This window comes from Cynocephalus volans, chromosome 2 (assembly GCF_027409185.1).
Source record: "Cynocephalus volans isolate mCynVol1 chromosome 2, mCynVol1.pri, whole genome shotgun sequence".
Classification (NCBI taxonomy): Eukaryota; Metazoa; Chordata; class Mammalia; order Dermoptera; family Cynocephalidae; genus Cynocephalus; species Cynocephalus volans.
In genome coordinates this window covers 85,604,158-85,616,969 of record NC_084461.1, presented here as the reverse complement: position 1 = coordinate 85,616,969, position 12,812 = coordinate 85,604,158, and the positions used below count along the sequence as shown (strand labels likewise).

Sequence of the window (12,812 nt, the reverse complement as noted above, 5' to 3'; positions counted from 1 at the left end):
TTAGCACAGTCTATTAATTAGAGAACAAGTTTAAGGTTCTATACTAGAGACCCCAAAATACAGAGGCTCAAATATAATTATTTCTTTTTCACTCTTGGGTAAATGAGCTCTGCCCTTCAAAGTTATCCAGGTTCTCTGGCTAGAGGGACAGCTTTGCTATCCTTAACATATGGCGTCTAATGATTCAGTGGTTGCCATTTTCAGCCAGCAGGAAGAAGATAGGAATGGGGAGGATTTAAAGCAAACCACTTCATTTTTAGGCTATGATGTAGAAATCACACATTGCTTTTAGCCGTAACTCAGTAGCCAAAATTTATTCACATGGTCACACCTAGCCGAAAGAGATACTGGGAAATCTAATCTTTAGCTGGGTGGGCATGCGCCAGCCCAAAACTGGAGGGATGGATATCTAATACTAGAGGGCAGACAAAGAAAACAGATACTGTACTGGGTGGTAGGGAGGGGCAAAGTAGGCAATGAAATAATAGCTTTTTCTGCCACAAACATTAAGGAATGTTCTTTTAAAATAAATGACTCCTATCATCCTAAGGAATTAGTGGCTTTCATTTTTCTGAATTTCTTTTCAGTGTTTGTAATTTGTACACTTGTCATATTGTTGAGCTTTGTTTTCTTCACTTAGACTTCTCTGAATCTCAATTTGTTTATTTATAATAGCAAAACGAAAGGATTAAGTGAGCACCCAGTGTCTGCCACATAGCACCAACTTGTAATCATCACATTTCTTTTTTATTAAAAATTTTTGAAAATTTTAGTATATGCATAGGTTTTATTCATAGACATTTCTTGTATTTGTACTTATGACAGTCCAAGGAACACTCAAAGCAAATTTTGGAGTACTGATTCGGATCTTGAATGAAGGAGAAAGATCAATGGTTTTTATCTGATAGCTAATTTTTCTTTTTTTTTTTTTTTTATAGTGTAGAAGTTCCTTAGTGTTGTCTTAAGTTTGTTATTTTAATATATAATATACAGTCCTTTTAGCTGTACTTAGGAAAAATAGAAAATAGTATATTTCCTGCATCTTAAATAGAACACTTATTCTTTTCCCTTATTATTTTTTTTATTGAAATATAATTGATTATACATATTTGTGGAGTATAGAGTTGAGTATCAATACTTGTGTACAATGTATGATGATCAAATCAGGATAATTAGCATATTCATCATTACAAAATGTAATAATTCTTTATGTCCATTAACCAATAGCTAACCCCCTCCCCCTTTCCTACCTCTAGTACCTTCAGTTCTGTTCTCTCCTTCTGAAAGTTGTGATAGTCATTAATATTGAACTCCCACTATATGTCAAGCAGTATGCTTTAAATCTTTTTTTCTTCATAGTAATATTGAAGTATATTTATTATTTTTACGTGGTGGAAACCTGAAGCGCATCTAAGCAATATACAGATAGATATAAATACACTTACAATGATAGGGCTAGAGAACTAGGAGAAAATAATTCCTGTTGAATTTCAAAACACAATCAGATTAGCCCTGAATTTCCCCAAAAAATTATCTCAAAAATTTCGCTTAAGAAGCACTTTTCAGTGGCATTGACATTTAAGCAGTAGTTAATGGGGAAGGGCATGAGTCATTGAGTGAGGATTTAGCACAGTATGCATTATTCTTGGGAATTGTAAATACAGTTCTTTTATTTGTATATGTACAGTTCTTTTAATTGTGTCAGGCACACAATTCTCTATTAAAATATTTTTGTGGAAAATCAGTTTACCTTCTATCAATGTATCTTATAGCATTCTCCCTCTTACCCCCCTTGATTCCCAACTGTTTTAACTAACAGTTAAAAAAATAATAATAATAAGATAGAAAAAGTAGGGAAATGTGATATATAAGAAAGAAAATCTTTATGTGCTAGGGACAAAGGAAGAAAATAAATGTATACATTAATAGTTTAATAGAATTAAAATAAGAAGTTGTAGATCTAAAAGTTTGGTATAGGCAGTCTAATTTGCATATAATGTTTAAATACACATAAATTTTTTTTTTCATTTCTAGTGCTACTGTTTTGCGATGTTCTTTTTATTCCCCCTCACTACTCCTACATCCATTCCACTGTTACTTTACATTTTATGTCTACTCCAAGGTTTATCAGGGTGAGTTTCTTTTATTGGTGATCTAGTGATAAGGAAAGCAGCTGCTCATTGCTACCATTTTCATAGAAGGTCATTCATTATTTTGTTCATTCTTTATGTTCAATTGCAGACTAGTTCCCAATTCTTATGATAAAAAAGCAAAGAGTACTTGAAGACTTTTTTTTCTCTCAATAAGGGGTCTTCAGAAAGCTCATGGGAAGATCTGTATTATCTTTTAATTCTGTTTTTTCACTAACTTTTTGAAGCACACCTATGTAATATAGAAGAATCTTCGTTTATTCACTTGAGAATACATTATTCGCACATATCTAGGATAGGTCTTAGTGTTTTCTTTAGTTCAAAGGACTGATTTGAGTGGAGAGTAGGGTATAGAGAAAGGAAGTGTTGCCATTCTGTAATATGCTGGGCTGAGCTAATGTGAACCCTCACTCCCAAAGCATTCTCTTCCCTCAAACACATGAAAATACTAGATAAAATAGAACAAAAGGGGAAAAAGTAGTTACATGACTAAACTTGAAAAAGGGAACCCAAAGCCTGAGCAGTAAGCTCTAAACAAACATGGCAGCACAGGGGATATTTGGAAGGACACAGGCAAGAGGCTGGGATTGGGATTGGAACTAAGAATTTGGCTGCAGCTGGAATTAAGAATATTAATAATTTTCTCCTTAAAGCCAAGACCCTAGAAGGGTTGCCTCATCTAAAAAGGGTCTAGGAAAACTCCTTGTATGTGCCTTCAAGGACTTTTTGTTGTTGTAAGAATAAAGTGGAATATAATATGAAAATATTTTGTAAGCTATAGTTACATGATTTAAAATTTTGTTTAATTCAGTTAGAGTATAAATGAGAGAAAGGGCCGTAAGGATTAAGGAGATAATGTAAATGAATGCAGCTGTCCAGGTATAAGACATTTGTTTAGGGGAGGTGACTGGTGAATTGGAGAGTATATACATCGTCCAAAGGAACCAGTGTTACTTAGGTTTAGAGGATTGTAACTCTGTGAGAAGAGGACACAGCATTTCCAGATTTTCTGATTTTTCAAAACATCTACTTAAAGTTATTTTCCCAAAGCAGTTTTAAATTAGATGACTTTTAGGGAGAAAAAACCAAAAGAAGAAATGTAGAGGCAGAGAAGCCAGGAGAAAAGAATGAGAAAATTTGTGTGGAAGACTTAGGCTTAAGTGCTTTTGAGTGGAAAGCAAAGAAGAGACAGTATTAGCTATTTTTGAATTCACAAATACATCTTCAGAGTCTGTCAGATGGAATGCTCAAAAAGAAGGATACTCTTAAGTAAAACACCCCTTGTGCTCATGTTAGCTTATGTTAAACATGTGTTAACTGCCAGTTGCCTTAGGTGGTCCAGGGGAGCAGGTCTAGCAAAAGCTTGGAGTGGAGTGGGAATACTAAGGAAGAGGGTGCAGTGGGGATTAACAAGTTTTCTAGGTAGGGAGAACTGCTTATATCAAGGTTGTGAGGTAGGAAGAGCATGGCAAATTCAAGGGCTGAAGGAAGTCAGTAAGGCTAGGGTGCAGAATAGAGATTGAGTGGTTTTTTAGATTAAGTTATACAGGTAGGCAGAGATAAGATTTTAGCAATTTGATCCCAAGAACAAAAGTAAGACTTTAAAACCCTCAAAATCAGTCCTAGTGCTGGCTTCTGCTCAGGGTTTAGTAGGTATGGCACGGGACCCAGGCATGTGCAATTTAAAAATTGGGGAGGGGTGATGATTTAGATGTGGGTTAGAATTTGAGAAACATTTCTCTCAGTTAATAGCTATAAAATTGTAACATTATAGTTACATGGAATTTCATGAGGGGTGAACCATTGAGGATAGCTGCACTAAAATTCTTAAAAATTTAACTTTAAAATAATTTTAAAACCAATTTTATATCATTCTTACTGAACAGAATATTAATTTTTCCTGGTCAATCAAGTTGCTAAAAACATTGGTTTACAATGACCTTGGGAATATTGGGACAGAATATTGGCCTCTATACAAAAAGAACCTGTACAGATGTGAATTTTGAGCATTTTATCTATCTTTTCCAACTGTCAGCTGCAGACTTTGAAGGAAAATTGGAAGGGCCAAAAAAGGGAGCACCTCTTAGCTGAGTCAGCTCCGACTGAACAACCTTCCGGGAAGTACAACTCAACACTTCGGCTTATGTCTGTCATTTGGCAGAACTTTAAGCTCATGGCCACACTTAGCTGCATGGAGTTTGTGCTGTTCACTCTTTTATACTTGTTGACCATACTTTGGGATTTCTGTTAGAAAGGAAAAGAAGACATGCTGAAACTAGCGGTTTCTGAGGCAGCTATTGGTATACAATTGGCATTTAATTTCCCTTCCTTGATATTCAAACTTATCTTTTCAGTTTTCTTAAAGAAAAAGTTTCGTGTAGTTCTTATGTTTCTAATTGCCTGCTCTGGCCAGTTTATTGATTAATTGTATAGGAGATAACATTTTTGTTTTTCATGCCTTTGAATGTTTATTTGCTTAACTGTTATATTCATTGACTTCTATGGTTTTTTAATTTCTTCATCTTTGTATGTTTTACTACCTGAAAATGAGATTTCACAATCTCGAATTTTAATGAAGGAATCTTGTGGTATTGGAAAGTTATTTTTGTTTATTAATACTTTTTAAATTTTTGATTTCACTTTTGATTCCGGGTAGATGCAGTAGTGTAGTCTCTGTGTGGCTACTTTGACCGTTTTCGCTGTCAGTGTTGTCTGTGAGTATCTCTGTAGCCTAAGCGCTGGGGCACTCAGTAGTTCCTTTCTGAAGTGAGTGACATTGGGTTGGGTTGTTGAGGTTGTGGGTGAGATCTTGAGCTCTTGGGAGGATCTCCTGGATGCTCTTCTCTCCTTGGCTGAGATGGGTGACCCTGAGCTGACTTGCACTCCAACTAGTGTCCTGTGACCTTGATAGATGCACTGGGGTGATCTGAAGGTCCTCAGGTTAAATGGGCAACCCTGGTCGGGATTTCTGGGGGTTAGGATTAGGACCTTAGGCTTTGAGAGGGATACTGGGGTGCTTAGCAGCCCATCAGCTAGAGTGGGTGACTCAGTGGCGTCACTGGGGCTCTGTGCAGAGCCCTATACTCTTAGGAGAAGTGTTGGGATATTACATAACTTCACTGTTGAAGTCGGTGACACTACATGAGGTCACTGGATTTTTGTGTGGGGACCTGTACTCTCAGTAGTGACACTGGAATGGTCTACAGGACTGCTGTTGAAGTGGGGCACTCTGGGCAAGGTGTTAGCAGTTTTGGGTGAGCCTTCACCCTCAAGAGGGATGCTGGGGCCCTCTGTAGCTCGACAGGCTCCTGTTTTAGACAGGCCCCTGTAACACTAAGAGCGTTACTGGGACACTCGATCTCCTTAGCTGTGGTGGGCTGCCCCGCACAAGGTTGCTGGGACTAGGGATAGGCTACTCTGCCTCTAAGAGAGATGCCAGATCCCTCTGAAGCCCCCTTTCTGAGGCAGGCAGCCTTGGGCAGTTTCACTATTGCTGCGAGTGTATGTGTGTGCCTGAGAGAGGCATACAACTCCTCCACTACCTCTTCATGGCTGCAAGAATTGTAAGTGCACCACCAGAGAAGGTGGGCTTGACAGCAGTGGTTGTAGGCCTCTATTAGGTGGCTTACTGACTCTGTCAAGTGTGTGTGCCGACCTCTTCCATCCTGAGGGTGGTACCCTAACTGCACCGGACCACTTCTCAGGGCAGAGGACACTGTGTGGACATGGGTGGGGGCAACCCAGTTCAATGATGTGGCCTCAGTGGAGTGGGATGACTGCTGGGGCCAGAGTGAGACGTTCTTGGGTATTGGGGCTGATCTCATATCTGCCATTGCTGCAGTAGCCTGGGGCCCAGGGGATAGGGGCAGTTTTGCGTGTATCCTTCCCCAGGTCCATTTCATCGCATGTGCCCCCAGGAGTTCCCAGCACAGGGCATGTTGTAGCAGAGGCTGTCCCTAGAGAGGCATATAGGTTCTCCTCCCCTTCTTCACAGCCATAAGTATTGTAGGGGCATCCACCAACATAGGTGGGGGTCACTGGCCACAGGTAAAGGACCTGAATAGGTTGCTCTCTGGATCTGGAGGGTGCACTTACTGACTCCTTTCATCCTGAGGGTGGTACCCTTGCTGCATTGGACCATCCATTCTCAGGGCACAGTGCCAAAGCCAAATTGAGGGTTTTGAGACTGATCTGGGTCCCAGTCTCACCTCAGCAGTCTCTGGGATAAGGGGAGTCATAGGGGAGGGGCAGTTCTTGGGGAGGGCGGGGAGGTTGTTGAGGATGGTTCCATGTTTGTCCCTCCCCAGGCCAATGCAGCTGCACGTGCCTGTAGCAGTTCCTGACACTGAATGCGTGGCTGCGAAGACTGCAGACTCCCCTGTGTGTTGGCACATGAGCCCACTCTCCTTCCTATTGTCAGAAACTCATCCTGAATCCCTGCAGCTCTGAGTTGGGGGATGAGGTGGTGATGGCTGGGAATTTTCTTCCCTCCTCTGTGACTAGCCTGAGTTTCTGCAATAACCAAGGTCTCCATTACTCCCTCCATGTGTTTCACCACTCTGCTTTCTCAGTCAAGTGTAGCTATACATTCTATGTAATCTCTGTCTTTGTGGGCAAGAGGAGCAGTGTGTCCTTCTAGTTGGTCATCTTGCTTTGCCCCCTCTGAATTAATTTCAAATTACAGAAAACTTAAAAGAAAAGTACCAAGAACTTCTTTACATACCCTTGCCCAGATTCACTAATTTTTAACTTTTTGACACATTTCCCTATTATTCTGTTTTATACTTACATATTATTTATATACATGATATGTGTATAATACATATTTATTTTTTCTGAATCATCATGAGAGTAGGTTGTAAAAATCATACTGGTTACACATTAACACTTCAATATATATTTTCGAACAAAGGTATTCTTTTACATAAGCCCTGTATAGTTATTAAATTCAGGAAAGTGTATATTGATGCGGTATTTTATTTATTTATTTTTGGTGGCTGGCCAGTACATGGATCTGAATCCTTGACCTTGGTGTTTTTATCAGTACCTCATTGTAACCAGCTGAGCCAATGACACAGTACTTTAATCTTCGGTCTGTATTCCAGTTTGGTCAGTTATCCTAATCATCTTTCAGTGCAGGGTCTAGTCTAAGATCACATATTGTGTTTGGCTGTCGTGTCTCCTTAATCTCTTTTAATCTGGAAGTTTTTCTCTCCCTTTATTGATATTAGCATTTTGAAGACTACAGGCTAGATATTTTGTAGAATATATTTCTCAGTTTGGGTTTGTCCAATGTTCACTTATTATTAGATCAAACTCATGCATCGCTTACTCTTAGCATACCTGGCTGGACTACTGCATAAATAACGATATGTCTTTCTCAAGAGTTTCACATCTGGAGGCACATATTGTCTGTCTGTGCCTGTTGGTGATGCTACTTTTGATCACCAGGACAAGGTGTCTGGTTTCTCTACTGTGGTTTCTAATATGTACATTACAACTAATAAGCAATTTATGAGAAGACAGTTTGAGGCTATGTAAATATCTTACTCAGCAAACTCTCCCTCTAGATTTAGCATCCATTGGTGATTCTTGCTTGAAACAGTATTTTCTATGATAATTGCAAAATGGTAATTTTGTAACACTGCTGCCTAGTCCCCATTCAACAGTTGGCATTCAAGCTCTGTCAGAGCTCTCCCCTGTCTGTCTGTCTGTCTGTCTCTCATCACTGTGAGCTCAGGGGTTCCTGTTTTATTTAGTGGGTAATAATCCTCTACTGTCTTTATTTTGACACTCAAATCAGATTTGCCCAATAGAAGCTCCTTCAAGTTTGCTCCTATGTCCTTTTTTTTTTTTTTTTTTTTGGTAAGTATTTCTTTTTAGCCAGAGTTTAGGCTCATCTTGTACCTTTCCTGCCCCAGTTTTAGATCTGCCATTTTTCAAAGGAGCTGTAGTTTATGTGTGGAATAGTATTTAGAAATTAAGATCTGGATGCTAGGTGATTGTAAATTTAAAAATTCAAGGAGGATATGTTTACATTGCTCAATAAATAGCAAATCAAAAGACACAATCTTCAAAGGGCCATTTTTGTATCACTATTTGTAGTATCAAAGAATTGGAAGCAAAACATCTTCATGAAACTATGGAGCATCTACAAATAGAGTGTATGCAGTTGTATGAAGGAATGGTTAATAATATCTACAGCTATGGAATGATCTCTAGGATATAATGTGTATATAATATGCTACCATTTATTTAGGAGTGTAAAATATGCTACCAATTGTTTATGAAGGGGGGATTGTAAACATATATACTTATTCACAATTTGCTTATATTAAAAAAGGAAAATAAAAACTTCAAAAAGTGGTTACTATAGGGGGAGAGAGGACAGTGTAGAGGAGATGGGTATGGAAGCTGAACTTCTGGCTATAACTTGCTTTTCTCTCTGAAATTGGATCCAAGTAACAACAGATTGAATAAAAAGCAGTCCCTAAAAATTAAGAAAAAGTCAAATGACCCTAATTATACCAAACTGGTGGCAAACAGAAATAAATTATTTCAGCTGACTTTAAACTGATGTGGGAGTATTCCTGAGGACAAAAAGAATTACAGAGAAATCTTAACTTTTAATAATCATATTGTCAGTAATACTGGTATTATTTTGAAACTGTTATGTATATTGTAAGATAAACAAATAATGTTATTAGTGTCATTTGGAACCAAGAAACTCAATCCAAGTGATGATATAAGTCTAAAATCAAAGAAGTAAAAAACTTGCAATTTTGAATTTGAATTGGAAATACTAGAATAAATTACTTATGTATTTTCTCTAAAAGTACACATATCCTAGCTTATTTTATTTTTAAAAAATCTTAAAAACAGTGGCCAGTCCAGTAGTAATAAGCTCACCTCATACTCAGATTGTAATTTAATTTCCAATTTAAACAGAAGGGCTTTTTGATGAAATGGCAGAGTTACAGATTGAGGCAAGAAATATTCAAGATGAGCCTGGCACTCATGTCGTATAAGAAAGCAAAAAAAGCTATCAAAGACTACTTGAGGTCTTGTCAGGGTTTAGGAGCTAGTAAATGGTTTCTTGTTGGCTAAAGATGGGACAATATGGAAACCAAAAAGGATGCTGACAGTGGATTGAAGTTCATCGAATAAGTGTAAATCCATGAGACTTAAGAAATTATTGATCTGCTTTGAAGGATGCTGATGGATTTAACTCATTTTGAAAACTGATAAAGAAAAGAAAAGAAAATGCCTTTTCTTCATCAATTGTACCTCAAAATTAACAAATATGATGAAGGAAAGTTTCTTTTCATAGAATATTCTACATAATAGTGAAGAAGTTATATATTAAGTAAATGAATGATGATAAAATTTCACCATTTTACCACCTTTAATTAAATAATGGTTGAAGCCATATGATCATTGATGGCTGCTAAAAGCGTTAGGTATGAGCTGATGGGAACTTTATAATGGATGGATAAGGCTGGCACTACCTGAATTCACAGATCATACTTAACCTCACACAAAAAGATACACCCAAACAAAGTGCTTTCTGATAGAGGTTCAGATCACCACTTATAAAATATTCTTGCCAAGAAGGACTGAACTTGAATGTGATCAATACTCTAGATATAACAGCCAGTTTACAAGAAATACGAGGGACAGAAAAATGTTAAATGATAATACCACAGAGGTGCAGTCCGCAAAATCTGGAAAGCAGGACAAGTCTACAGGAAAAACTACCTAATTTCTTCCACGAAATAAGTTACAAGGAAAAGAGGAAGGAGGAACTCTCAAGTTAATAAAAAAGACCTAATAAGTTAATCAAAGCAGTTTGTGAACCTTGTTGAATTCCCACTCAATCAGTGTAAGAAACTAAATTTTGAGACTTAAAAGGGGTAGCCTGAACTGAATATTTAATGTTATGTAATGTATTTAATTTATGTTTTAATATTTTAATAATGTTAAATATGTTTAATATTAAGGAAGTGATCTTTTAAGTATGACACTGGTATTGTGAATGTTTACAAATAGTGTTTTTTGGTTTTTTTTAAAACACATAAGTACTGAAGTATTTATAAATGAAATTTTAAAATATCTGAGATTGATTGTGGGGGGAAGGCTGGATTATTTGAAACAAGATTGCTATGAGTTGATAATTGTGAAGCTGGGTGATAGATACACGGTAATTCATTACATTGCTCTGTTGTTTATATTTGAGATTGCATATAAAAATAAGCTTGAAAAGAAACTTTGAATTGCTATTTTATGTTTTAAATGTGTATTTCTACTTAATTTATCCTAAGAAAACAATTTAAGTTTATTACAGTACCCATAAACATGGTGAGTTTTCTTTTGTAATCTAAGAAAAATGAAGGAAAGAATTGTATTTCTAATAATTTACCTATGACTTTATTAGTGAAATCTAATATACTTAATAAGGATGACTTTTAAATGCTGTATAGATATTTAAGTTGTGTGAGTATAAAAGATTGGTGGCATTCGTTATTACCTAAAATAAATAAAATGTTAGTTGGAGCTTGGAAATTTTTACAGCCAAATTATAATTTGTAAGTTTTATATGAGAATTTATGCCCCTGTGTTTTTTTGGTTTGTTTATTTAGTCAGCCATCAACCCATGAGGTATATATTGAACTTTTCATTTACTGCTCAACCTACAAAGAGCAGTAAGTCAAAATTCCAGCACTCTCAAGGAATATATGGTTTTACGTAGCATACAAAAAACCAAAACAAAACACTGTAGTAATTATTAAATTGTATGCTCACAGCCAAGATAGCAGTGTATACAGGATGTTTGGGGAGTACTGAGGAAGGATACCTAATTTAATATAGTGTTGGGATGAAATCAAGAGAGATTTTTTGGAGTAGCAGTCGTGGGATGAAACTCTAGTTAGGAATTATATAGTGGGAAGAGAAGGAATTGTACAAAAGTAGGAAGTGGAAAGAGAAACTGCCTTGCAGAATTAGAGAACTACAGGTAGTTTGCCATAACTTGAACTAGGAGTTTAAGTGGGAAACTGGCTGGAAATAGGTTGGATAATTAGGCAGAGTTGAATTCCTGAAAGGCCTCATAGGTGTTTTGACTTTGTTAGAGAAAGACTGAAGACTTGTAGCAAAAAATTAGGCCATGATCAGATTTTTATTTTAGTAAGAACATTTACAGCAGTAGGCTGAAATAAAATTACTTTTTATTGAGAAGCTTTTCACCTATTTAAGCTCAAACTTTTATATCTGAATATAGATTTTTTTCTATATATATTTTTCGATTTTTAAATTTTTTAAAACACATAAAAGCAAAACACAAAATTCCAAAACTGAAGACTTATTTCAGTCTGTTCCCTCTACTCTCTTCCCTGCCTCCATCTGTAGGTAACCATTTTTAAATTCGTTGGTTTATGCTGCCATTATTGCTTTTTAAAAGTATGAGTATGTATGGCATTTATCCATTTACGTGACTAACCTAAGGTTAGAAGTTTTTTTAATGGGAAGAACTTTGTCTCATCTTGGTCTACCCAATGCCTAATACATGATAGTTCCCAGTAAAGTTTATTGAATAAATGAAAGATTTCTCTTACCTAGTGTGTTAAAGGAGAAATAAAATTGTTTTTTTTTTTTTTTTTTTTAAAAGATGACCGGTAAGGGGATCTTAACCCTTGACTTGGTGCCGTGAGCACCACGCTCAGCCAGTGAGCGAACCGGCCATCCGTATATGGGATCCGAACCCGAGGCCTTGGTGTTCTCAGCACCGTACTCTCCCGAGTGAGCCACGGGCCGGCCCATGGAGAAATAAAATTGTAATGTTAGGAAAAATACCTTCTCTAATATCCTTGCTAAAATTTCTCTCAAGGGACTCAAGTAAAATATGGTCAAAAAGTAAATATACTTTACTCAAGTAAAATATGGCAAAAAAAAAAAGTTTTTTTTTAAAAAAAAAAATTAAGTTACTATGCTATTTTTGGACCCAGAACCATGTGATGATGAAAGAGTAGAAATAGTGGCAAAAATAAATGATCGTGAGAGCATAACACTTGAAGAGGAAAATTAGTGTACATTTTCTATGAAGAAAACCATTTATTCCCCTAGGTCTTAAAAACATGGGTATGCTTGTTCGAACTTTAAGAATTTTAACTTATGTCTAACTTGTAGAATCAAAAGTCTTCCAGTATACTTTTATTTCTTTTTTTCCATGCGGAAACTATCAAGTCCTTGCTCTAGAAAAAGAATTAGAATTTTGCAGTGTTTTTTTTAAAGTAATACCTCCATCTGGTGGCATTCTTGAGAATTACAGAAAAGGACAGAGAGCTTGTGTTTTGCTGTATATACGTGACCTCTTTTACCTGTGGTTTCTTATAAAACCAGATGAAATTACATCAAAAGCTGAGTCTACCATATATAACAAAAATTTAATGCTCTACTTTTCAGCAATTCACATGTAAATGACCTTGGGGATAATAGTAAACAATCAATTGTTTAGTGCAGATGATTTCTAGACTACCTTGGATAAGAATTAGAAATGGAAAAAAAGATAGTTACTCAATGACCTGGTAATGGCTTTTGCATGTATGTATATATAGAGGTTAGGAAATATTATGAAACTTAGCTATTGTTTCAAGTTTATTACTATGG

General features: G+C 36.5%; 1 protein-coding gene across 2 annotated transcripts in view; it reads left to right on the top strand.

Moving 5' to 3' along the window:
- The window catches only part of CHD1 (chromodomain helicase DNA binding protein 1), a 70,262-nt gene that overhangs the window by 12,519 nt on the left and 44,931 nt on the right, over positions 1-12,812 (top strand). The window lies entirely within an intron of this gene.